Source organism: Arachis ipaensis, chromosome B01 (genome assembly GCF_000816755.2).
Source record: "Arachis ipaensis cultivar K30076 chromosome B01, Araip1.1, whole genome shotgun sequence".
Taxonomy (NCBI): domain Eukaryota; kingdom Viridiplantae; phylum Streptophyta; class Magnoliopsida; order Fabales; family Fabaceae; genus Arachis; species Arachis ipaensis.
In genome coordinates this window covers 5,832,209-5,859,959 of record NC_029785.2, presented here as the reverse complement: position 1 = coordinate 5,859,959, position 27,751 = coordinate 5,832,209, and the positions used below count along the sequence as shown (strand labels likewise).

The 27,751-nt window shown below is 32.5% G+C and overlaps 2 long non-coding RNA genes across 6 annotated transcripts; both read left to right on the top strand.

Moving 5' to 3' along the window:
- Positions 16,517-19,625, top strand: LOC107610521. Of its 5 annotated transcripts, none has more exons than XR_002358211.1 (7): positions 16,517-16,873; positions 17,085-17,192; positions 18,190-18,267; positions 18,436-18,524; positions 18,617-18,791; positions 18,886-18,972; positions 19,251-19,625. It is a non-coding gene; the product is annotated as an uncharacterized LOC107610521 (long non-coding RNA). The 5 variants fall into 5 exon arrangements; XR_002358206.1 differs by having other exon boundaries at positions 16,518-16,873; positions 18,886-18,980; XR_002358207.1 differs by having other exon boundaries at positions 16,519-16,873; positions 17,085-17,173; positions 18,886-18,980.
- On the top strand, positions 17,199-17,958 carry LOC110269113. The gene is made up of 2 exons (XR_002358216.1): positions 17,199-17,519; positions 17,600-17,958. It is a non-coding gene; the product is annotated as an uncharacterized LOC110269113 (long non-coding RNA).

Genomic DNA, 27,751 nt, shown 5'->3' with positions numbered 1-27,751 from the left:
GGTGTGGTGTTGGTGTTTGTGTTTGTGTTTGTGGTGGTGGTGGTGGTAGTGGTGGCAGTGGAGGTGGTGGGGTGAGAAAGGTGAAGAGGAGAATGATGATGATGAGGGTATTTTGGTCCAAAAATTCGAAAAAGGATGATTTTAAAGCGTTTTTGAACGTTGGGGATGATTTTAATAAGAAAAAAGGTTAGGGACGATTTTGATTTTGACCCCAGACCTTGGGGAGGAAAAAAGTACTTATCCCTAATAATAACAACCTTGTTTGCAAATTCTTTCACACTTCTTTTTGTCTCCTTAACTATCTTTACTATCACTTGACAACCATCATTTAAACTTGCTTTGTATACAATACCATATCTACCTTGTCCTAATTTTTCATGAAATGGGTTTATCATTTATTATACTTTTGTATAATTATATCTCACTGGAGTTGCAGTACTATAACTTTATATTAGCTCCTCAACTTACCGATCGAAACAATTCTGTGAGCAATAACAGCCAACGATAACAACAAACAATTAATTAAGCAAACTAAGGAATAACACAAGAAATAATTAACTCAGCAAGTTATATCAAAAAAACAATAATTAGCTCGGTAATATAACTAAAATTAACATCCATCAATATACAAAAACAATAACCACTAAAATAACATCCAAATTAAAGGAAAAATTTTTTTTTAATGAGATATATTTGAATTCTAAGAAAAGACTTTTAGAGTTGTTAAATTATAAATACATACTTTCTGCTTAGACAAACTTAATCCTTCAATTTTTAATTGTTGAATTTATCTCATATACACAACTATGTGATGCATATGAATACTGTTAGAGAGGTCTTGTAGGAGAAGACATGACAGGCTTCGGAGAAAAAAGTACTCGTTGAACTCGTCCTTCAAATATTTCGACCACTTTACACATTGATGATCAATTTGATGGATTTATTTAGATGCACCATAAGCTCACCAATGTAATCTTCATTATTGTTTTATTTTCTTCTTCTCTTGATACCAAATCCTTGTATGAATATTACTTTTCTCAAAATGCTTATAATTCCAATCAGGATAATACAATTCACTGCTATGAGATTTTTCAGTATCATAATTCTTTTTTCCTCCAATCTTTTCATGAATTAGCATTTCATAATTTTACATGTCCGTTTTGTGAGAAACTCCACCATACATTCTACTAAATATTTCTCGTGTAATATAACCTGGAGTCCATCTTGTACCCAACATGGGCATAATACTTTCATTCTTTTTGTATATTTTAGCTAATTCAACATCTGTAATTTTTAGACAAAAATTTTTATCAAGAAGAATATTTTGGGGTTTGATATCAAGTTGCAAAATTCTCGTATTACAACTTCGATGTAAATAGTCTAATTCTCGACCAACACTAATTGTAATTTGATATAGTGTGTCCCAATCTAAATTAGAAATGAGATGGAAAGATCCTTGCTTATATGTAAATTTATCCAAAAAACCATTAGACATGAATTCATAAATGAGTGCCTATTTATTTATTTCATAACAAAATCCGAAAAGTGAAACAATGTTCACATGAAATGTTCTACTAATAATAACAACCTCGTTTACAAATTCTTTCATATATTCTTTTGACTCCTTAAGTACCTTTACTGCCACTTGACGACCATCGTTTAAACTTACTTTATACAAAATACCATATCTTCTTTATCCTAATTTTTAATGAAATGAGTTTGTCATTTGTTTTACTTCTGCAAAATTACATCTCACTAGAATTGCAGTACCATAATTTTTTATTAGCTCCTCAACTTGCCGATCGAAACACTTTCGTAAGCAACAATAATTAGCAATAACAATAAACAATTAGTTAAGCAAACTAAGAAATATCACAGGCTAGAATTAACTCCGCAAGCAATAACAAGAAACAATAATTAGCGCAGTAAAATGGCTAAAATTAACATCCATCAATATAAAAAAATACAAAAAAAATAACTACTAAAATATCATTCAGATTAAACGAGAAAGATTTTTCTTTAAAGAGACATGTTTGAATCCTAGAAAAAGAATTTTAGAGCTGATAAATTATAAACACATACTTTCTACTTAGGTAAATATAACCATTCAATTCTTCAATTATTGAATTTGTCTCATATACACAACTATGAGTTGCATCTGGATACTGTAAGAGGGGTCTTGTAGGAGAAGAGATGATAGGTTTCAGAGGATAAGATACAGATTGAAGTGGTTCTTCTAACATTTCTTCCACTTTACACATTAATGGTCAATTTGATGGATTTATTTGGATGCACCATAAGATCACCAATGTAATCTTTTTAATTGTATCATTTTTCTTCTTCTCCTGATACTAAACTCCTTGTGTGAATATTACTTTCCTCAAAATTCGTATAAATCCAATCAAAAAAGTACAATTCACTGCCATGAGATTTTTCAGTATCATAATTCTTTTTTTCTCCAATCATTTCAAGAATTAAGATTCCATAACTGTGCATATTCGATTTGTGAGAAACTCCACTATAAATTCGACTAATCATTTCTGGTGCAATATACTCTGGAATCCCTCTTGTACCCAACATAGACACAATATTTTCATTCTTTTTGTATATTTTAGCTAATCCAAAATCTGTAATTTTTGGACAAAAATTCTCATCAAGAGGAATATTTTGGGGTTTGATATCAAGATGCAAAATTTTCGTATTATATCTTCGATGTGAGTAGTCTAATTATCGAGCAACAGTAATTGTGATTTGATATAGTGTACTCCAATCTAAATTAGAAATGAGATAGGAAGATCTCTGTTTATATGTAAATTTATGCAAAGAACCATTAGACATGAATTTATAATTGAGTGCTTGTTTATTCATTTCAACTGAAACAATGTTCACATGATATGTTTTACTAATAATAACAACCTCGTTTACAAATTCTTCCACACATCATTTTAACTTATTATGTAACTTTATTGCCACTTGATGACCATCATTTAAACTTGCTTTGTATACAATATCATATCCTCCTTGTCCTAATTTTTCATGAAATGATTTTGTCATTTTTTTGCTTCGGTATAATTATATCTCGGTAGAGTTGCAGTATCATAACTTTTTATTAGCTCCTCAACTTGACTATCGAAACACTTCCGTGAGCAACAATCATTAACAATAACCAGAAACAATTAGTTAAGCAAACTAAGGAATAGCACAAGAAACAATTAACTCGACAAGCAATAACAAGAAATAATAATTAGATTGGTAATATAGCTAAAATTAACATCCATCAATATAAAAAAACACTAAACAAAACAATATCTACTAAAATGATTTTCTGCTTCTCCTGATACCAAACTCCTTGTATTAAAATTACTTTCCTCAAAATTCCACCAAGATAGTACAATTCACTACTATGAGATTTTTTAGTATCATAATATTTTTTTCCAATTATTTTAAGAATTAACATTCCATAACTGTACATGTCTGATTTGCGAGAAACTTCACCATATATTCAATTAAACATTTTTTGTGTAATATAACCTGGAGTCTCTTTTGTACCCAATATAGACACAATACTTTCATTCTTTTTGTATATTTTAGTTAATCCCAAATCTGTAATTTTTGGGCAAAAGTTCTCATCAAGAGGATTATTTTGGGCTTTAATATATAGATGAAAAATTCTTGTATTACATCCTCGATATAAGTAGTCTAATCCTCGAGCAACACTAATTGTGAGTTGATATGGTGCACCCAATCTAAATTAGAAATGAGATGAGAAGATCCATGTTTATATGTAAATTTATCCAAAGAATCATTATATGTGAATTCATAAATGAGTGCCTATTTATTCATTTCATAACAAAATTCCAAAAGTGAAACAATGTTTACATGAGATATTCTACTAATAATAACCCTGTTTACACATTCTTCCACACTTTATTTTGACTTTTTAAGTACCTTTACTGTCACTTGACGACCATGATTTAAACTTGCTTTGTATACAATACCATATACCCCTTGTCCTAATTTTTTCTAAAATGAGTTTGTCATTTATTTTACTTCTGCATAATTATATCTAGCTGGAGTTGCAGTACCATAACTTTTTATTAACTCCTCAACTTGCTAATCGAAATAATTCCATGAGCAACAATCATTAGCAATAAAAAGAAAGAATTAGTTAAGAAAACTAAGGAATAGCACAAGAAATAATAAATTCGGCAAGCGATATCAAGAAATAATAATTAGCCGGAAATATAGCAAACATTAACATCCATCAATATAAAAAAAAATACTAAAAAAACACAATAACCACTTAAGTAACATTCATATTAAATGAGAAAAAAAATTTCTTTAAGAGATATATTTAAATCCTAAGAATAAACTTTTAGAATTGTTAAATTATAAACACATACTTTCTATTTAGGTGAACTTAACCATTCAGTTTTTCAATTGTTGAATTTGTTTCATATACATAACTATAACATGCATCTGAATACTGTAAGGGAAGTCTTGTAGAAAAAGACATGACATGCTTCAGAGAACATGGTACTAATTGAGGTATTCCTTCTAACATTTCTACCACTTTATACATTGATGGTCAATTTGATGAATTTATTTGGATGTACCATAAGCACACCAATGTAATCTTCATTATTGTGTCATTTTATTTTTCTCATAATACCAAACTCCTTATATAAATATTACTTATCTCAAAATCTCTACAAATCCAATAAAAAAAGTACAATTCATTGCTATGAGATTATTCAGTATCATAATTCTTTTTTTCTCTAATCATTTCAAGAATTAGTATTCCATAACTATACACGTATGATTTGTGAGAAGCTCCACCATACATTCGACCAAACATTTCTAATGCAATATAACCTGGAGTCTCTCTTGTGCTCACATAGACACAACATTTTTCTTGTATATTTTAGCTAATCTAGAATCTGCAATTTTTTTGGACAAAAGTTCTCATCAATAGAAATATTTTGGAGTTTGATATCAAGATGCAAAATTTTCGTATTACATCTTCGATGTAAGTAGTCTAATCCTCGAGCAGCACTAATAATTGTGATATGATATAGTGTGTTCCTATCTAAATTAGAATAGAAAGATCCTTACTTATATGTGAATTTATCCAAAAAACCATTAGACATATATTCATAAATGTGTACCTGTTTATTCACTGCATAACAAAATCCCAAAACTGAAATAATATTCAGATGAGATGTTCTACTAATAATAACAACCTCGTTTACAAATTCTTCCACACTTCATTTTGACTCCTTAAGTATCATTACTGCCACTTGACAACTATCATTTAAACTTGCTTTGTATATAATATCATATCCTTTTTGTCCTAATTTTTTCATGAAATGAGTTTGTCATGTTTTTTCTTTTGCATAATTATATCTCGATGGAGTTGCAGTGCCATAACTTTTTATTAGCTCCTCAACTTATCGATCGAAACACTTCCGTGAGCAACAATCATTAGCAATAACAAGAAACAATTAACTCAGCAAGCAATAATAGTAAACAATAATTAGTTTGGTAATATAACTAAAATTAACATCCATCAATATAAAAAAAAAACACTAAAGAAAATAATAACCACTAAAATAATTTTCTTCTTCTCCTGATACCAAACTCCTTGTATGAATATTACTTTTCTCAAAATTTCTATAAATCCAATCAGAAAAGTACAATTTACGGCCATGAGATTTTTCAGTATCAATTTTTTTCTCCAATCATTTTAAGAATTAGCATTCCATAATTGTACATGTCCGATTTGTGAGAAACTCTACCATACATTCATCTAAATATTTCTCGTATAATATAACTGAGTCCTTCTTGTACCCAACATAGACACAATATTTTCATTCTTTTTTTTTTATATTTTAACTAATCCAAGATCTGTAATTTTTGGCCAAAAGTTCTCATCAAGAGGAATATTTTATGATTTGATATGAAGATGCAAATTTCTCGTATTATACTCTCGATGTAAGTAGTCTAATCATCAAGCAATACTAATTGTGATCTGATATAGTGTGCCTCGATCTAAATTGGAAATGAGACGAGAAGATCCCTGCTTATATGTGAATTTATCCAAAGAACTATTAGGCATGAATTCATAAATGAATGCCTATTTATTCATTTCATAATGAAATCCCAAAAGTGAATGAATGAGTTATGAGATGTTTTACTAATAATAGCAACCTCATTTACGAATTCTTCCACACTTCATTTTGACTTCTTAAGTACATTTAGTGCCACTTGACGACCATCATTAAACTTTTTTTGTATACAATACCATATACTCCTTGTCCTAATTTTTTCTGAAATGAGTTTGTCATTTGTTTTACTTCTGCATAATTAAATCTTGCCGGAGTTGCAGTACCATAAGTTTTTATTAGCTCCTCAACTTGTTGATCGAAAAAATTCCATAAGCAACAATCATTAGCAATAAAAAAAATAATTAGTTAAGCAAACTAAGGAATAGCATAAGAAATAATTAACTCAACAAGTAATAACAAGAAACAATAATTAGCTCCGTAATATAGCTAAAATTAACATCCATCAATATAAAAAAATACTAAAATAACATTCATATTAAACGAAAAAAAATTATTTAAAGAGATATATTTAAATCCTAAGAAAAGACTTTTAGAGTTGTTAAATTATAAACACATATTTTTTGTTTAGGTGAACTTAACCATTCAATTTTTCAGTTGTTGAATTTGTCTCATATACACAACTATGAGATGCATCTTAATATTGTACGGGAGGTCTTGTAGGAGAAGACATGACAGGTTTTGGAGGACAAGATACTGATTGAAGTGGTCCTTCTAACATTTCTACCACTTTATACATTGATGGTCAATTTGATTGATTTATTTGGATGCACTATAAGCACACTAATGTAATCTTCATTACTATATCATTTTATTTTTTTCCTGATACCAAACTCCTTATATGAATATTACTTACCTCAAATTTCCTATAAATCCAATAAAAAAAGTACAATTCACTACTATGAAAATTTTCAATATCATAATTCTTTTATCCTCCAATCATGTCAAGAATTAGCATTCCATAACTATACATGTTCGATTTATGAGAAGCTCCACCATACCTTTGACTAAACATTTATGGTGTAATAAAATCTGGAGTCCCTCTTGTACTCAACATAGACACAACACTTTCATTCTTTTTGTATATTTTAGCTAATCCAAAATATGCAATTTTAATTTCGGACAAAAGTTTTCATCAATAGAAATATTTTGAGGTTTGATATCAAGATACAAAATTCTCGTATTACATCCTCAATGTAACTAGTCTACTCCTCGAGCAACACTAATAATTATAATCTGATATAGTGTGCTCAAATCTAAATTAGAAAACGGATAGAAAGATTCTTACTTATATGTGAATTTATCAAAATAACCATTAGACATGAATTCATAAATGAGTGTCTGTTTATTCATTTCATAACAAAATCCCAAAAGTGAAACAATTTTCACATGAGATTTTCTACTAATAGTAACAACCTCGTTTACAAATTCTTCCACACTTCCTTTTGACTCCTTAAGTACCTTTATGACCACTTGACAACCATCATTTAAACTTGTTTTATGTACAATTCCATATTCTCTTTATGCTTATTTTTCATGAAATGAATTTGTCATTTGCTTTATTCTTCATAATTATATGTTGCTGGTGTTGCAGTACCATAACTTTTAATTAACTCATCAATTTGTTGATCAAAACAATTATGTGAGTAACAATAATTAGCAATAACAGAAAATAATTAGTTAAGCAAACTAATGAATAACACAAGAAATAATAAACTCAGCAGCAATAACAAAAAACGATAGTTAGCTCGGTAAGACAGTAATATAGCTAAAATTAACATCCATCAATAGAAAAAACACTAAAAAAACAATAACAATTAAAATAACATTAAGATTAAATGAGAAAATTTTTTCTTTAAAGAGATATATTGAATCCAAAGAAAAGGCTTTTAGAGTTGTTAAATTATAAACACATACTTTCTGCTTAGGTGAACCTAGCCATTCAGTTTTTCAGTTGTTGAATTTATTTCATATACACAACTATGAGATGCATCTGAATACTACTAGAGAGGTCTTGTAGGGGAAGACATGACAGGCTTCGGAGGACAAGGTACTGATTGAAGTGGTCCTTTTAACATTTGGACCACTTTACACATTAATGGTCAATTTGATGGATTTATTTGGATGCGCCATAAGCTCACGAATGTAATTTTTTTATTGTATCATTTTCTTCTTCTCCTGATATCAAACTCCTTGTATAAATATTAGTTTCCTCAAAATCCCTATAAATCCAATTAGGAATGTACAATTCACTACTATGAGATTTTTAAGTATCATAATTCTTTTCTCCTCCAATCATTTCAAGAATTAGCATTCCATAACTGTACACGTCCGACTTATAAGAAACTCCACTATATATTTGACTAAACATTTCTTGTGCAATATAACCTAGAGTCTCTCTTGTACCCAACATAAACACAATACTTTCAAATTTTTTTTGTATATTTTAACTAATTCAAAATATGTAATTTTTGGACAAAAATTCTCATAAAGAACAATATTTTGGAGTTTGATATTGATAAACCACTATTTTATGGTTTATCTTGTGCTCAATTGAGTGAATTTTATCAACTCTTTACCCACTTATTCATACTATTTGCATGTTTTACGTTTTCCTTCATGATTTTGTGCTATGAATGAAAACATGCTTCTTTGATCTTATATTTGCTTATTATTAATCCTCTCTTAGTACCATTAGATGCCTTGATATGTGTGTTAAGTGTTTTCAGAGATTATAGGGTAGGAATGGCTCAGAGGATGGAAAGAAAGTATGCAAAAATGGAAGGAATACAAGAAGTTGGAGAAACTGCTAAGCTGTCCAGCCTGACCTCTTCGCACTCAAACGGCTATAACTTTAGCTACAAAGGTCCAAACGACGCGGTTCCAGTTGCGTTGGAAGTCTAACGTCCGGGGCTTCGATTTGATATATAATATGCCATAGTTGCTCTAACGCTAGGCGACGCGACCGCGTGACCCATGCGGCCGCGTCGCAGTGACGAAAATCAGCGTGTTTGAATTCGCAACCAGCGAATTCTGGGCTGTTTCTGACCTAGTTTGCGGCCCAGAAAACACAGATTAGAGGCTATAAAGTGGGAGAATGTATCCATTCATAAACAAGCTTTCAATTTCACAATTTTAGGAGTAGATGTAGTTTTTTTTAGAGAGAGGTTCTCTCCTCTCTCTTAGGATTAGGATTTAAGACTTCTCTTAGTTTTAGGAGTGACTCTAAATCCCAGGTTCAATGTTCTTTTTATTTATTTTTCTAATTTAATTTATGAATGTCTATGTCAGATTTAAGTTCTTTTGTGAATGCAATTCGAGGTATTTTCAGATTTAATTTTGCTTTGCTTCATTTATAAATATTTTTAATTTAATTTAGATATTTTCTCTTTTGGCTTTGGTCAAATAATTGGAGACTCTTGAGTTATCAAACTCATTGTTGATTGAAAATTGGAATTCTTCAAGAATTAATTCGAGTTCCACTAACTCTAACTTTTCCTAAGGAAAGACTAGGACTTGAGGAATCAGAATTAATTCATCCACTTAACTTACCTTCATAGTTAGAGGTTAACAAAGTGGAAGAAAAATCCAATTCTCATTACAATTGATAAGGATAACCAGGATAGGACTTCCAGTTCTTTATACCTTGCCAAGAGATTTTATTATTGTTAATTTATTTTATTTGTCATTTAAATATATCTGTGCACATTGCCCAAACTCAACATCCCGCAATTTACAAACTCATAACCAATAATAAGAACACCTCCCTGCAATTCCTTGAGAAGACGACCCGAGGTTTAAATACTCGGTTATCAATTTTAAAGGGGTTTGTTACTTGTGACAACCAAACGTTTGTACGAAGGGATTTTTGTTGGTTTAGAGACTATATCTACAACGCAACTGTTTTTATGAAATTCTTTACTGGCAAAAATCCCTAACGTCAAAATGGCGCCGTTGTCGGGAAATTGCAAACGTGTGCCTTATTATTGGTTATTGTAAATATTTGCTTTTTGATTTGTTTTTATTTTTATTTTTATTCTTGTTTTTTCGTAAATTAAGAGGTTATTGGTTTTTATTTTAACATTTTTATCTTATCTTATCTTATTTCAAAAATCAAATTTTCAAATTTAAATTTAAAAATTTTCAAATTTCAAAAATTCAATTTCAAAAAAAAAATAAAAATTTAAAATTTCAAAATTTCAAATTTCAAAATTTAAAATTCAAATTTCAAAATTTAATTTTCAAATTCAAAATTTAAATAACCTTTTAATTTCAATTTGTTTTTATTTTTATTTTCAATTTTATTTGTTACTATGAACTCTCACCCCTTTGGTTATGAGTCTGGTTACAATTATGTTGCAGGAAGAAGAAATTACAATGAGAACAGGCATCAAGGTTGGAACAATCAAAGATGGGAGGAGCCACAAGGATTTGATAAACCCTCATGGCAACAACCACCTCCAATGGACTATCAACAACCACCACCATATGCCTATGAACCATTTCCTCAACATAACTTTGGACCACCAAACTCACAAGCCCCTTTACACCATTCACCTACATATGACCCTAACCCATATCCACCATACCAACCACCTTATGAGCCTAATGAACCCTCCTATCCACCCCAAACCTCCATGGAGAGAGCACTTACCGATCTAAACTCTACTATATGAGCTCTCGCCGCCCAAATCGGACCACCAAATACCTTCAACAATCAACCCTCAAGCTCTAGTGCACTTCCTTTTCAACCACATAATGATCTTTTCATCCCATCACCACCCTCCATGGAAGAGCACCCACATCCATCAATCCAAGAGCAAGATGATCCCAATTATGCTATTGATATGGAACAGAAAAAAAGGAATCATCTTCGCGAATCTATACTTCATAAAGAGCTAGAGGAGGCCCTACGGGTAAAGGTAGGAGAGACCCTTGAAGATGAAAGAGTATTTGAAAGGAGTTGTCATGGAAAAAAAATCATCGGGGATGAGTACGATTTTATACTTAAACAACTGGACAAAGCAGTAATTATTAAAAAGGAAGAAGTGGTTGCAGACTTAAGAGATGTTGTACCTCCATTGGAAAGTCCAGTCACAGAGCCTAATTCCATGCCCTTGGTAAGCAATGAAGAAGAGATTGAATTGGAAGAAAGCTACCAAGAGGAAGAGGTTGATATTAAAGAAGCTTGTAAAGAGGTGGAAGTTGTCAAAGAGCACAAGGGAGTGGAGCTTGAAATCACCTTGCCAAAGTTATTGGAGACCCCTCCCCCTAAGTTGCCATCATCCTTCACAACATTCAAGTGGGTAAAATTCATATCCCTTAGCTTTCTAATCCCACTTGAATATGGGCTATTGGAGACGGATGGTCAACTTAGAACTCTTTGTGGCATTAAGAGTAAGAGAAAGATGGTCAGTGGTAAGAATTGTCCTGCAAGGTTCATTATGGTTGGAAGCTTTAAGTTTAAACGCAAAGGTTGGTATAAAGCTCAATTGAATGGGTCTAGGAAGTTGTTTGGACACTTCAGTAAGAATTCAGATTGCTTGCCACCCAGATGGAATCATGATGATCAACAAAAAAATGGGTGTAAAAGCAAGATTTGGGATCTTGGAATCTGCTATGACATTTGTCACCCCGGGAGCCTAAGAATCTGTTTGAAGCTTCTTAAGGGCTTTACATGCTTAGTTTGGGACTTCGGAGGTTACTGGAGATACAAACATGGGTGGAGATTCCTGGATGAGTTCAAACACAAGCCACCATAACAGGGAGCTCACCAAATGTCCAACTTAAGGACTTTAACTAAAAGTGCTAGGTGGGAGACAACCCACCATGGTATGATCGTTCATTTTTCATTTTTATTTAGTTTTATTTGTTTTTGAGCTTTATTTTATTTTATTATATTGAACCTGGAGTTTTGCATCACATTCATATTAACACTACATTCTGCATTTTTTCAGATAAAAAAAAGGGATTTTCGCACGCGACAGCGTCGCCGACGCGTCCGCGTCGTATGTGCATTGTGAAGAAAAGAAAGTAAACAGAAAGTCACGCGAAAGCGTGGCTGGAGGCACGCTAATGGCACCAACCGATCCACGCGACCGCGTCGCCGATGCGGCCACGTCATTTGAAAAATAGCCTCCCCACGCGTCCGCGTCACCCACGCGAACGCGTGGCTTTGTGGAATCGACGTAAATGGGTGTATGGCAGAAAGTTGAGCTGGAGTTGGGCTGGACTCGTGCAGGAAGCCCAAGCCTCACCACGTGAACGCGTGCCCCACGCGTCCGCGTCGTTTTTAAAAGATGGCCATTCACGCGATCGCCTGTCCCACGCGATCGCGTCACCCAGATTTTTGGCAAAAAGAGTTTTGAACAGAGAGTTGCGTGACCGCGAGGCTGCACTCGCGCCAATCGCACAAAACAGGCCACGCGATCGCGTGACCCACGCGTCTGCATCACCTGACCTTATCGCGCACCACGCGACCGCGTCACTCACGCGTCCGCGTCACAAGCGGCGCACAGAATATCCAGATCAGCCAAATTTCTTATCTTTTCTTCTCTAATCCTTATTTTTCTTATCTTTTCTTATTTCTTTCTTCTTCCTTTCTTATTTTCTTTCACCTCCATTTTATTTTACTTAATTTATTTGCATATTTCATTCATTACATCTTAATTTTGTGCATATTTTTATTTTCTTTTCTAAAATTAATTATTTTTCCTTTGGTGTTAAAATCTTCTTATTTAACTGTTGCATTTTCTCTTGAATTATTTTGGGTGCTTCATAACTTGTTTTATTCTGATTGGGTAATATTATTTAAATCAATGCTAATTTTTATATTACTGATATTCCTTTTGCATTGACATGAACTTACATTGTCTTTCATTACCCACTCTCTTCCCCATTGTTGTACATTTTGTACCACTGGCATGCCATGGCTTCTATTGTTTTCTCACTTGCATGTTGTAGCTACCATGTAATTGAGACCCCATTATTTGGCATTCACCCACCCATACTGTATTTATTTTCCTATCTTTATTTCTGGGTTACTCTTCTTCCCTTTTTCTTTCAGGATGGCCACCTGGAAGAGAACCGGAAGACGTTTAAATGGGGAGACAGGCAAGTCAATCTACACAATCTATAGTGAAAAGCAACAGTTGAAACAACCCGTCCACCTGCACATCTCAGCATACACCGAGGACGGTGCAATCTTTAAGTGTGGGGAGGTCGATATCAATCTCCATGGGTTAGTTATTTCCTGTCTCAACACCAATGTTTAAATTTTCTTTGTAATTAGTTGTTGCATTTGCATATTTAATTGCATGTTTATTTGATTTTATGCATTTAGTTACTACTTGGTTGAAGTAATATATTCTTTTTCAATAAATTTTTATAGTATTTCACTAATTTAAATTAAAAACTTTCCTATTAAAACTTGTTTGAAGTTGTAATTGGAACATGATTTTTGAGCCAAAGAACACACAACCTGTGAGATTTTGAGCTTATTTATATGATTACATTATTTAACCATAAATTTTTATTCTTGTGTGTTTACTTCTCTATGATTGCAATCCTACCTTTGTTCCATTCTATATGTCCAATATTTAGTGTATTTACATGCTTGCATATGATTGAGGCCATTATTTGATTTTAGCTCACTTATCCCAAATAAGCCTACCCTTTAAATCACCATTGTCAGCCACTTTGAGCCTTTTAATCCCCATTTGTTCTATATTTTACCACATCACTAGCCTTAAGCGAAAAATAAATTAAAAAACCCCAATTGAATCTTTGGTTAGCTTAAGATAGAGATTGTGTATCAACTAAGTGTGGGAAAATTGTGGGAACATGGGTTAATAAGGGAATGTAACATGTTTCTAATTTATTTGAATATTAGAAATTTGGGAACCTACTCATGAAAAACCAAAATAGAAAAATAATAGAAAATCTATGTGCATTGATAAGTTATGTTTATTTCTCTAAAAAAAAAGAGAAAAAGAGAAAAATATATATATATATAATATAAATAAATAAATAAGGGGATAAAATTACCCTAATGTTAAGTTAATAAAAGATCAATGCACATGTGATAAAAAAATTAAAGAAAATTTAGTACATGAGTATGGGAATTATACAAAAGTGGGAATTATGGGTAGCTAGGCATGATTTTAAAAGTATATAGAGTATATGTATATTAGGTGAGAGCTTAGGATTAATTGAAGATTCATATTATAGCTCACTTGGTCATACATATATCCTTACCTTTACCTCAGCCCCATTACAACCTTGAAAAGACCTCATGATGTTTGCATTGGCACATTAAATATTTGTTGATTGGTTAGATGAAGAACAAGGTTTAGAAATCATGACTAGAGAAGAGTAGAGTGAATTACCCTATACACTTGAGAGACTAGAGTGATATACACTACCAGTGAGGGTTCAATGCTTGATTCTATGTTCCCTGCTTTCATGAGCTACATTCTTTCAAGTTTACTTGTCTTTTATTGTATAATTTGAATTAGTGAAATCTGGTTTATGTTTGTCTTGAAGAGCTTATTTACTTCTAACCAAGTGGGTACAAACATTTTTGCATGTAGTTACATTCATAGGTTGCATTTCATACATTCTATCATTTCTCTTCATCTTTATAGCTTCTCTTGAGCTTAGCATGAGGACATGCTAATGTTTAAGTGTGGGGAGGTTGATAAACCACTATTTTATGGTTTATCTTGTACTCAATTGAGTGGATTTTATCAACTCTTTACCCACTTACTCATACTATTTGTATGTTTTACGTTTTCCTTCCTGATTTTGTGCTATGAATGAAAACATGCTTCTTTGATCTTATATTTGCTTATTATTAATCCTCTCTTAGTACCATTAGATGCCTTGATATGTGTGTTAAGTGTTTTCAGAGATTATATGGCAGGAATGGCTCAGAGGATGGAAAGGAAGCATGCAAAAATGGAAGGAATACAAGAAGTTGGAGAAACTGCTAAGCTGTCCAGCCTGACCTCTTCGCACTCAAACGGCTATAACTTTAGCTACAGAGGTCCAAACGACGCGGTTTCAGTTGCGTTGGAAAGCTAACGTCTGGGGCTTCGATTTGATATATAATATTCCATAGTTTCTCTGACGCTAGGTGACGCGACCGCGTGACCCATGCGGCCGCGTTGCAGTGACAAAAATCAGCGTGTTTGAATTCGCAACCAGCGAATTCTGGGCTGTTTCTGACCCAGTTTGCGGCCCAAAAAACACAGATTAGAGGCTATAAAGTGGGGGAATGCATCCATTCATAAAAAAGCTTTCAATTTCACAATTTTAGGAGTAGATGTAGTTTTTTTTAGAGAGAGGTTCTCTCATCTCTCTTAGGATTAGGATTTAGGACTTCTCTTAGTTTTATGAGTGACTCTAAATCCCAGGTTCAATGTTCTTTTTATTTATTTTCCTAATTTAATTTATGAATGTCTATGTCAGATTTAAGTTCTTTTGTGACTGCAATTCGAGGTATTTTCAGATTTAATTTTGCTTTGCTTCATTTATAAATGTTTTTAATTTAATTTAGATATTTTCTCTTTTGGCTTTGGTCAAATAATTGGAGACTCTTGAGTTATCAAACTCATTGTTGATTGAAAATTGGAATTCTTTAAGAATTAATTCGAGTTCCACTAACTCTAACTTTTCCTAAGGAAAGACTAGGACTTGAGGAATTAGAATTAATTCATCCACTTAACTTACCTTCATAGTTAGAGGTTAACAAAGTGGGAGAAAAATCCAATTCTCATTACAATTGATAAGGATAACCAGGATAGGACTTCCAGTTCTTCATACCTTGCCAAGAGATTTTATTATTGTTAATTTATTTTATTTGTCATTTAAATATATCTGTGCCCATTGCCCAAACTCAACATCCCCCAATTTACAAACTCATAACCAATAATAAGAACACCTCCCTGCAATTCCTTGAGAAGACGACCCAATGTTTAAATACTCGGTTATCAATTTTAAAGGGGTTTGTTACTTGTGAGAACCAAACGTTTGTACGAAGAAATTTTTGTTGGTTTAGAGACTATATCTACAACGCAACTGTTTTTATGAAATTCTTTACTGACAAAAATCTCAACGTCAGATATCAAGATGCAAAACTCTCATTTTTCATCCTCGATGTAAGTAGTCTAGTACTCCAGTAACACTAATTATGATCTGATATACACTACAAGAAAAAAGATGTTTAGCGACAAATTTGCCATAATATTATTGCCATAAATTTTCTTTTTAAAACCATCTTTTAGTGGAAATTGTATATTTACCATTAATACCATAAATTATAATGGAAATTTAAATTATGGCCACTAAAAAAAAAGCTAAAATTTTAAAAATAACGACAAATTTAAACGGCTAAACCAAAATTATTTTCACTATAGGGTGCCTCGCCACTTTACCTCACACAAACTACTCTTTCAGTGCTTCATTCCCTCTGAGAACCAAACACCGTTCTTCTTCTTCTTCACACAAACTACTCTTTCAGTGCTTCATTCCCTCTGAGAACGACACATCGTCACATCTCCATCATTCCATCTTTTTCATCGCTAGAATCTCTTCCAAGTTTTCATCTCAATGTTAATCGCGATCTCTTCTTCATCGCTCGAATCTCTTCCAAGTTTTCGTCTCAATGTTAATCGCAATCTGAATCCTTTTCTCGGACAAGCTAGTGCTGATTTTGATTGAAATCTGAATTGTGCTCTAATCATCTGGTATGAGTTCCTTAATCTCCCTCTCAATTCTAATTCTTGTGCTCCCAATTTGTGTTCTATCGCAACCTAGTGCTTTTTCCCAATTTTTTTTGTTCAATGTACATTGTTGTAATTCAATTGTCATTGTTATTCTAAAATATTCATTTGATAGGATGAATTAGGATTATTAGAATATGAAATTGAGCTTTGCTTTTTCTCCTTTATTTAACAGTTATAGATAGAAGTAGGAGGTGATTCTGATTTGAGGAGTGAAGTTAGAAGGAAAGTTCAACCTAGGGCTGCAACATTTGGGAGACAGAGGTTTGATTGGTTTGATTAGGTTTGAGATTTATTATACATTTGTAAATCTGTTTTGGCATGGATGAATTAAGATTTTTTTTATATTTGATGGAAACCTTGTATTGCCTTTGATTTTCTGTATTTAGGTGTGGCTTTAAATTGTGTAGTTTTTATTGCTTGGCTCTGTTTTAATTTCTAGGGTTTGAAGCCTTATTCAAATTGAATATATATTTGATGAAGGAAAAAAAGTCTCTGCATCTTGCATTCCTTACGTCAAAGCCTTCTTGTTGATACTGCTATGACTCAGCATGGTATGGGTGATGAAGCTACTATAAAGAAAATAATTTCTAAAGTGGATACAGATAATGTATGTTGGTTCTAAACTTAAATCTGGGGAACTTCCTTATGAAAATATTGTTATCATTACTGAGATTTTTAAACTAACAGGATGGAAGAATAAACTGTGAGAAATTTTGTGCAATGTTGAGAAGTGGAACCCCACACCCCGAACAACTACACTAAATCTCTTGAATTTAGTCAATTTCACATCATTGATCTGTATTTGTTGAAGTATTGTTTGGCACGAATTTAAATTCGAGCTGTTATATGTTATTGTACTGATGCCGGAATTTTCATGTTAAAGTATCAGCTATGATATCCTATGAGGATTTATCATTCTGTATGTTGGTTGAGGAAAGAGCAGCCAATGAGGCAAGGCAAGTTTGGTTTGCTGAATCTATAATGAAGTACAAGCTTAAATATAGTTGTTCAATTTGAAATCCTTTCCTGTATATTCTTTCTGGTCATTACTTCTCATTCTTGTGTGATTACTTATTAAAATCCTTTCCTGCATATTCAATTTGAAAGTTTAGTGAAGTTACTTATTGAATAAATTCTGAAGAATTTAAGCTTTATTTATCACTTTAATTTTTATGGTATTATTCTTCCTGAAGTAACACCAAGACTTCTCTTCAGATATTTTATTTCTGCATTAAAGTACTGCTACTTAATGCTTTTATTTCTTGTTTAACACATAGGTCTTGAAATTCTTGATGGAAAGGAATAGTGTCAATGCCCTTCATGGTCATGTTACAAGTGGAACACTGATTCTGCAGGTTTGTACTATTATGTTTATATTTCAGATGCATATATTTGATTGAAACATTGCTTCTACCAATTCTTAAAAATAGAGTGCAGACTAATGCTATGAGCTGATATTCTTTATTGAGGATTTCCCTCACACAATTTCTAATGCAATATTCAAAATCATTGGTTCCTGTTAGGATTGTGCTGTTAGTTTGCTCTTTGCATTGCTTCCAGTATTGGGTGGAACATCAGGTGTTCTTCAAGGAGTAACATACATGACTAAATCGTGAGTAAATTATAGAATTGATTGTGTTCCGCTTTGATTTGATGTGCTCATCTGACTACATTCTTTTTTTTTTTATGATATACCTATTTTAGTTACTTATTTAGTTATTCCTTGAGATTATGAGATAGGGGAGAAAGGGTTAACCTGAGTGGAGGCCAGAAGCAACGGATTCAACTTGGTCGTGCTCTTTACTAGAATGTTAATATATACCTCTTGGATGATCCATTCAGTGCTATTGATGCACATATTGCCACAAATCTTTTTAATGTAATGACAAATTCCTTTCTTTACATACTGCATTTAATTTCTCTAGTGTTGTTTACTTTCTCTTTACTAAAAGGGTTTATTTGAAACTTTGCAGGAATACATCATGTAAGGACTTGCAAGAAAGACAGTTTTGCTTGTCACTCATCAAGTTGATTTTCTTCCTGAATTTGATTCTGTTTTGGTAAAATGGTAATCTTAAACCAGTATTTAATTTTATATCCTACTTCTCTCATTTTTTTTTTTTGCAAAAATATATGATGATTGTAAATATATAACAAGTTCTAAAGATATGATTTTGTGATTTTTTTAATTGAATTATGAATGGACTAATTAATTCGTTTTTTACATTTAATGTCACACGGGGTTGTTCATGACTAATTGTTTTCATTTATTTATTTGATTTGTGCATCTGCATCATTCAATTGTTGTTTCGGTCCTTAACTCCATTCTACATTATAGTTGATGTCAAACGGTGAAATCCTACAAGCTGCTTCTTATCATGATCTGTTGGCCTCAAGTCAAGAATTTCAGGACCTTGTCAATGCTCACAAAGAGACTGCTGGTTTTGACCGGCTTATGGATGCTACTTCTTCTCAGAAAAATTCTAATTCTGCAGTAAAGATTAGAAAAACTTATGTGGAGAAGCAGTTTGATGCATCAAAAGGAGATTAGCTAATCAAGGAAAAAAGAGAAAGAGAAAGGAAACCAAGGCTGCCAATGTTGACAATCCTCATGTCAGCACTTTGAAATTAATTTTAGTGTACTTGTTGATTGGATTTACTTTAACATTATTCTTGTTGGTGATATAAAATAGTCATTTATTTTTGATCATTAGCTATGTATTAATTATTGATGTAACATAGACTTGTAGTATTTATGTTGTTTAAATTTGTATTATGCTTTATTATTTTTCAACAACAATTTGTGTATAAATATTTTGAAGAGTAAATAGCCAAAATCGTCCCTGAAAGATACCCCGATCTCCATTTTGGTCATCGAAAGATAAAGTTAATCGAAATCATCCCCGAAAGATACACGATTGATCACGTTAGTCCTTCCGTCAGTTGGATGATGACGTGGGGGCTAACGCCACGTGTGACAAGATGATTGGTTGACGTGTCAACTCATTGACACCTGGCATGTCACGTGTCAGATTAGTGACACGTGGCACTTGACATGTAAAAAAGTTATTTATAATCAAATCAGTCCTTGAAAGTTCAGACGTAAGTCATTTTCATCCCTGAAATTTTAAAAATTAATCAAATTAGTCCTTATATAATTTTTTTTCTTGATAATATTAAATTTAAAATATTTAAATAATTTAAATTTAATATTATCAAGAAAAAATAAAAAATATATAAAGACTAATTTGATTAAATTTTTAAATTTCAGGGATGAAAATGACTTACGCCTGAACTTTCAAGGACTATTTTTATTATAAATAACATTTTTACATGTCAAGTGTCATGTGGCATGCCACGTGTCACTGAGCTAACACGTCAACCAATCATCATATGCCACGTGGCATTAGCCCCCCACGTCATCATCCAACTGATGAAAGGACTAACGTGACCAATTGTGTATCTTTCAGGGACGATTTTAATTAACTTTATCTTTCGAGGACCAAAATGGAGATCGGGGTATCTTTCAGGGACGATTTTGGCTATTTACTCATATTTTGAATTTAATAAATATTTCATTTTGTAGTAATTAATTTTAGTATATTTATATTATGTACAATAATAATAATTATTAGAAAAAATAATTTGAAACTTTAAAAAAATGATAAGTTGTTATTTCTAAAAGAGTGAGGGCCCGTTTGGGAAGTTTCAAAAGTAACTTTTTTGAGCTTTTGACTTATGAAAAGTAGTAGTATTAATGTCTGGTGCAATTTTCAAAACAAAATTGCAGCTTTCTAAGAAGCTATTTAGGAGCTTACAGAGAAGTTAAAAAAAATAACTTCTCTCATAATACTACTACTTTTTATCACATTTTTATAAATAAGCATTTTTAAAACTAAAAATCCAAACACAAAATAACTTATTTATAAGTTACTTTTAATATAGTCATTTATTGCTTAAGTTATTTTTTCAAAAGTAGCTTAATTAAGTTATTTTCCCAAACTAGGCCTGAGTGTAATTAAAAAAGTTTTAAGATTTTAGCGGCAATAGTAATGGCAACTAAAAGTAAAAAATATTACAATCTTAAAATTACTTTTGGTGGCCATATAAATTGCCAAGAAAATGGCCGCTAAAAGTTATATACTTTTTGCGGCCATTAAAATGGTCTTTACCGGCAAATGTTATAATTGCCGCTAAAACCTTTTAGCGACAAAGCATAAGACGGCTAATATCTAATTGCCGGTAAATGTATTAGCGGCTATTTTTATTGTCGCTAAAAGTAAAATAAATGGCCACTAAAAGTAATTTTTCTTGTAGTGATAGTGTGTCCCAATCTAAATTAGAAATGAGATGGAAAAATTCCTACTTATGTATGAATTTATCCAAAGAACTATTAGACATGAATTTATAAATAAGTGCTTGGTTATTTTTTCATAACAAAATTCCGAAAGTTTAATAATGTTCACATGAGATGTTCTACAAATAATAACAACCTTGTTTACAATTTTTTTCACACTTCCTTTTGACTCCTTAAGTACTTTTACTACCACTTGACGATCATCATTTAAACTTGCTTTGTATATAATACCATATTCTTCTTGTGCTTATTTTTCATGAAATGAATTTGTCATTTGTTTTACTTTTGCATACTTATATCTCGCTGGAGTTGCAGTACCATAACTTTTTATTAGTTCCTTAACTTGCCGATCAAAACAATTCTGTGAACAACAATAATTGGCAATAACAAGAAACAATTGGTTAAGCAAACTAGGGAATAGCACATGAAATAATTAACTCAACAAGCAATAACAAGAAATAATAATTAGCTCAGTAATATAGCTAAAATTAACATTTATTAATATAAAAAAACTAAAAAAATAATAACCACTAAAATAATATCCAAACTAAATAAGAAAAATATTTCTTTAAAGAGATATATTTGAATTTAAAGAAAAGACTTTTAGAGTTGTTAAATTATAAACACATACTTTTTGCTTAGGTGAGCCTAACCATTCAGTTCTTCAGTTGTTGAATTTGTCTCATATACACAACTATGAGATGCATCTGAATACTGTTAGAGAAGTCTTGTAGGTGAAGACATGACAGATTATAGAGGATAAAGTACTGATTGAAGTGGTCCTTTTAACATTTCTACAACTTTATACATTGATGGTCAATTTGATTGATTTATTTGGATGCATCGTAAACTCACCAATGTAATCTTTATTATTATATCATTTTCTTGTTCTCCTAATACAAACTCCTTGTATGAATATTACTTTTCTCAAAATTCTGATAAATCCAATTAGAAAAGTACAATTTACTGCTATGAGATTTTTCAGTATCACAATTCTTTTCTCCTCCAATCATTTCAAGAATAAGCATTCCATAACTGTACACATCTGATTTGTAAAAAAATTCACCATACATTCGACTAAACATTTTTCGTGCAATACAACCCGGAGTCCCTATTGTACTCAACATAGACACAATACTTTCATTCTTTTTGTATATTTTAGCTTATCCAACATTTGTAATTTTTGGACAAAAGTTCTCATCAAGAAGAAATTTTAGGGTTAGATATCAAGATGCAGAATACTCGTATTACATCTTTGATGTAAGTAGTCTAATTTCCGAACAACACTAATTATGATATGATATAGTGTGCCCCAATCTAAATTAGAAATGAGATGGGAAGATCCCTGCTTATGTGTGAATTTATCCAAAGAACCATTAGACATGAATTCATAAATGAGTGTCTGTTTATTCATTTCATAACAAAATCACGAAACTGAAATAATGTTTATCTGAGATGTTCTACTAACAATAACAATCTTGTTTACAAATTCTTCCACATGTCCTTTTGACTACTTAAGAACCTTTATTGCCACTTAACAACCATCATTTAAACTTGCTTTGTATACAATATCATATCCTCTTTGTTCTAATTTTTCAAGAAATGAGTTTGTCATTTGTTTTACTTTTGCGTAATTTTATCACACTGGAATTGCAGTACCACAATTTTTTATTAGCTCTTCAACTTGTTGATCGAAATAATTTCGTGAGAAACAATGATTAACAATAACAAAAAGAAAATTAGTCAAGCAAACTAAGGAATAGCACAAGAAAAAATTAAGTCACCAAACAATAACAAGAAATAAAAATTTGCTCGATAATGTAACAAAAATTAACACCCATCAATATAAAAAACATTAAAAAGATAATAACCACTAAAATAACATTTAGATTAAACGAAAAAAAAAATCTTTAAACAGATATATTCATATCTTAAGAAAAGACTTCTAGACCTGTTAAATTATAAACGCAAACTTTCTATTTAGAGGACAAAGTACTAATTGAAGTGGTCCTTCTAACATTTCTACCACTTTACACATTGATAATCAATTTGATGGATTTATTTGAATGCACCATAAACTTACCAATGTAATCTTTATTATTGTATCATTTTCTTCTTCTCCTAATACCAAACTCCTTTTATGAATATTACTTTCCTCAAAATCCCTATAAATCCAATCAGAAAAGTACAATTCTCTGCGATGAGATTTTTCAGTTACATAATTCTTTTCTTCTCCAATAATTCCAAGTATTAGCATTCTATAATTGTACATGTCCGATTTGTGAGAAACTCCACCATACATTCGACTAAACACTTCTCGTGCAATATAACCTGGAGTCCTTCTTGTACCCAATCTAGATTCAATATTTTCATTTTTTTTTTTGTATATTTTAGCTAATCCAAAATCTCCAATTTTTGGGCAAAAAATCTCATCAAGAAGAATATTTTGGGGTTTGATATTAAGATACAAAGTTCTCATATTACATCTTCGATGTAAGTAGTCTAATCTTCGAGCAACGCTAATTGTGATCTCATATTGATAGTGTGCTCCAATCTATATTAGAAACGAGATGGTAAGATCCCTGCTTATATGTGAATTTATCCAAAGAACTATTAAATATGAATTCATAAATGAGTGCCTATTTATTCATTTCATAACAAAATTTCGAAAGTAAAACAATGCTCACATGAGATGTTCTACTAACAATAACAACCTCATTTACAGATTCTTTCACATTTTCTTTTAACTCCTTAAGTACTTTTACTGTAACTTGAAGACCATCATTTAAACTTACTTTGTGTAGAATACCATATCCTCCTTGTCCTAATTTTTCATGAAATGAGTTTGTCATTTGTTTTACTTCTGTGTAATTTTATCTCACTGGAGTTGCAGTAACTTATTATTAGCTCATCAACTTACCGATCAAAATAATTCTGTGAGAAACCATAATTGATAATAACAAGAAACAATTAGTTAAGCAAACTAAGGAATAGAACAAGAAACAATTAACTCCGCAAGTAATAACAAGAAACAATAATTAGCTCAGTAATATAGCTAAAATTAACATTCATCAATATAAAAAAAAGTAAACAAAATAATAACCACTAAAATAACATTCAAATTAAACGAAAAAATATTTTCTTTAAAGAGATATATTTGAATCCTAAGAAAAGACTTTTAGAGCTGTTCAATTATAAACACATACTTTTAAGGAGAAGACACATGAGAGGCTTTTAAGGATAAGGTATTGATTGAAGTACTCCTAATATTTCTACCACTTTACATATGAATGGTCAATTTGATGGATTTATTTAGATGCACCATAAGTTCACTAATGTAATATTTATTATTGTATCATTTTCTTCTTTTCCTGATACCAAACTCCTTGTATGAATATTACTTTCCTTAAAATTTCTATAAATCCAATCAGTAAAGTACAATTCTCTGCTATGAGACTTTTCAGTATCATAGTTCCTTTTTTTTTTCAATCATTTCAAGAATTAGTATTCCATAACTGTACATGTCCGATTTGTGAAAAATTCCACCATACATTTGACTAAATATTTCTGGTGCAATATAACCTGTAGTCCCTCTTGTCCCCAACAAAGACACAATACTTTTTTTTTTTTTTTGTATATTTTAGCTAATCTAAAATCTAATTATGATTTGGTTATGTAAGACTTATGGTTTTAACTATATACTCTAGTTATCAACTTGATATATATATATGATGTGTATTTTGGATATAATTGGTTGTGGATATAATTGGGAGTATGTTGTTGTTGTTGTCTTGGAAATGGAGGTTTATTATTAATACAGGGAGTTAATATTTATGTTGGTAAGGTCCTAGAAACAGAGGAGATTCTGTCAGTTTTTCTGAAAATTTGGTCGTTTGGCTTGCTGAGGGACTTGTCTCTTGAGCGTCAGTCATGGCTTGGTTCGGGTCATGACAAAGTGGTATCAGAGCCTTAGGTTTTCCTGTGTAATATGGAGCAAGTGTCCTTTAGTAAGATCACAATTGTGCAAATGGAAGCCGGCCCATTTTCACAAGGTGTGATGTTACTAGAGGCCTATAGGAAGTCGTCCTCAATCTTTTGGTCTCATAATTCTTTCTATCTGTTCTATTAACTTTGAAATCCATATACATATGTCGTTGGTTATCCAATCGCTTTATTTACTCAATAGGTGGAAGATGCCACCTAAGAAAAGACGTGGTGGAGCTGTTAATGCTCCTGATACTGCTGAATCCAATAGGGCAGTTTCTCCGCCACTTGGAGCACTTCAACAAAGGCCAAGGAGCCAAACGGGAGTCCAACCTGTGTCCATTCCTCCCTATCGTATGGCTCCAACTGAGTTACGAGAATTAAAAGTTCAATTGGAAGACATGCTAGAGAAAGGATTCATTCGTCCTAGCACTTCTCCATGGGGAGCTCCTGTTTTATTCGTAAAGAAGAAGGATGGAACGATGCGACTATGTGTGGATTATCGTCAGCTCAATAAGATAACTGTTCGCAACAAGTATCCATTGCCAAGGATTGATGATTTGTTCGATCAACTTCAAGGAGCTACCTGTTTCTCAAAAATCGACTTGCGTTCAGGGTACCATCAATTGAAGATAAAAGAGGAAGACATTCCGAAAACTGCTTTTCGTACTCGCTATGGCCACTATGAGTTCTTAGTAATGTCCTTTGGTCTGACAAATGCGCCTGCAGCTTTCATGGATCTGATGAACCGAGTTTTCAAACCTTTCTTAGATCGTTTTGTTATCGTCTTCATTGATGACATCTTGGTGTATTCGAAAAGTGCTGCGGAGCATGAGTATCATTTGAGGATTGTGTTACAAACCTTAAGGGATCACAAGCTGTATGCTAAGTTTTCTAAATGTGAGTTTTGGCTTGATCAAGTGACATTCTTGGGGCATGTGGTATCAAAAGATGGAATCATGGTGGATCCAAAGAAGGTTGAAGCCGTTCAGAAGTGGCCAAGGCCTACTACAGTGACAGAAATTCGTAGCTTTCTAGGGTTGGCCGGTTACTATCGGCGATTCATCAAGGACTTCTCGAGAATTTCGGCACCATTAACCAAGTTAACTCAGAAGAATGTGAAGTTTCAATGGTCAGAAGCTTGTGAGGAAAGTTTTCAGACACTTAAGGCTTGTCTAACCTCAGCACCAGTTCTTGTTTTACCTTCTGGGTCTGGGGGATTCTCAGTCTTTTGCGATGCATCTCGGATAGGACTCGGCTGTGTATTAATGCAGCATGGCCGCGTTATCGCCTATGCCTCGCGACAACTCAAGAAGCATGAGCAGAATTATCCAACTCATGACCTGGAAATGGCAGCGGTTGTCTTTGCTTTAAAGATTTGGAGACACTACCTTTATGGTGAGACCTGTGAGATCTATACGGATCACAAGAGTTTGAAGTATATATTTCAACAGAAGGATTTAAATTTGAGGCAACGGAGATGGATGGAGTTGCTAAAAGATTACGATTGTACCATTTTGTATCATCCTGGAAAGGCAAATGTTGTAGCAGATGCCCTCAGTAGAAAATCTATGGGTAGCTTGGCCCATATCACTCTTGGAAGGAGACCAATTGTTGAAGAAGTCCATCAATTGGAGGCCGGTGGAATTCAATTTGACCTTGGAGAATCAGGAGTTTTCTTAGCACATGTTCGAGCTCAATCTTCCCTAATAGAACAGATCAAGGTTGCACAAGGTGATGATCCGAAACTAAGAAAGCTTATGANAGAAGGTTCGCATAATAAGAGAACGTTTATTAGCAGCTCAGAGTAGGCAGAAGGCTTATGTTGATAACAGAAGGCGTAACTTAGAGTTTTCAGTGGGTGATCAGGTATTTCTGAGAGTGTCGCCTATGAAGGGAGTGATGAGGTTTGGAAAAAGAGGCAAGCTTAGTCCTCGATACATTGGTCCATTTGAGATACTGGACAGAATAGGTGCAGTTGCTTACCGCTTGGCATTGCCGCCTGAGTTGTCTATGATTCATCCAGTCTTTCATGTATCAATGTTGCGCAAATATCTTCCCGACCCATCTCATGTGCTTGCACCACAAGCCATAGAGCTAAAGGAAGATTTATCATTTGAAGAGGAACCGGTGGCTATAGCTTAAATTTTCTTCCCTTCTCCCCCCATCTGTCGATGACTCCCGTCCCCCTTTCCTTCTTTCACTTTCTTTTATTTCCTTCCAACAAAACCTAAAACCCTCTTCTCCTCTTCCCTTCCTTCTCATTCATCTCTCCCATCTTCTCATCTCTTCTTCTTGCAAACACACACCATCATTAAACCCACTTCTTTCATCTTAATTCCTTCTCCTTCTCTTCTCTATTTTATTCATTCAAATTTCTTTTATCACAACCCTAAATCATGGAGCTTCAACCTACTTAGTGAAGAAAGTATTCAACTTTTGAGTTTCGGTTATTATTGAAGCTTCAAGGTAACTCTTTGACTCAGTAATTAGCTATA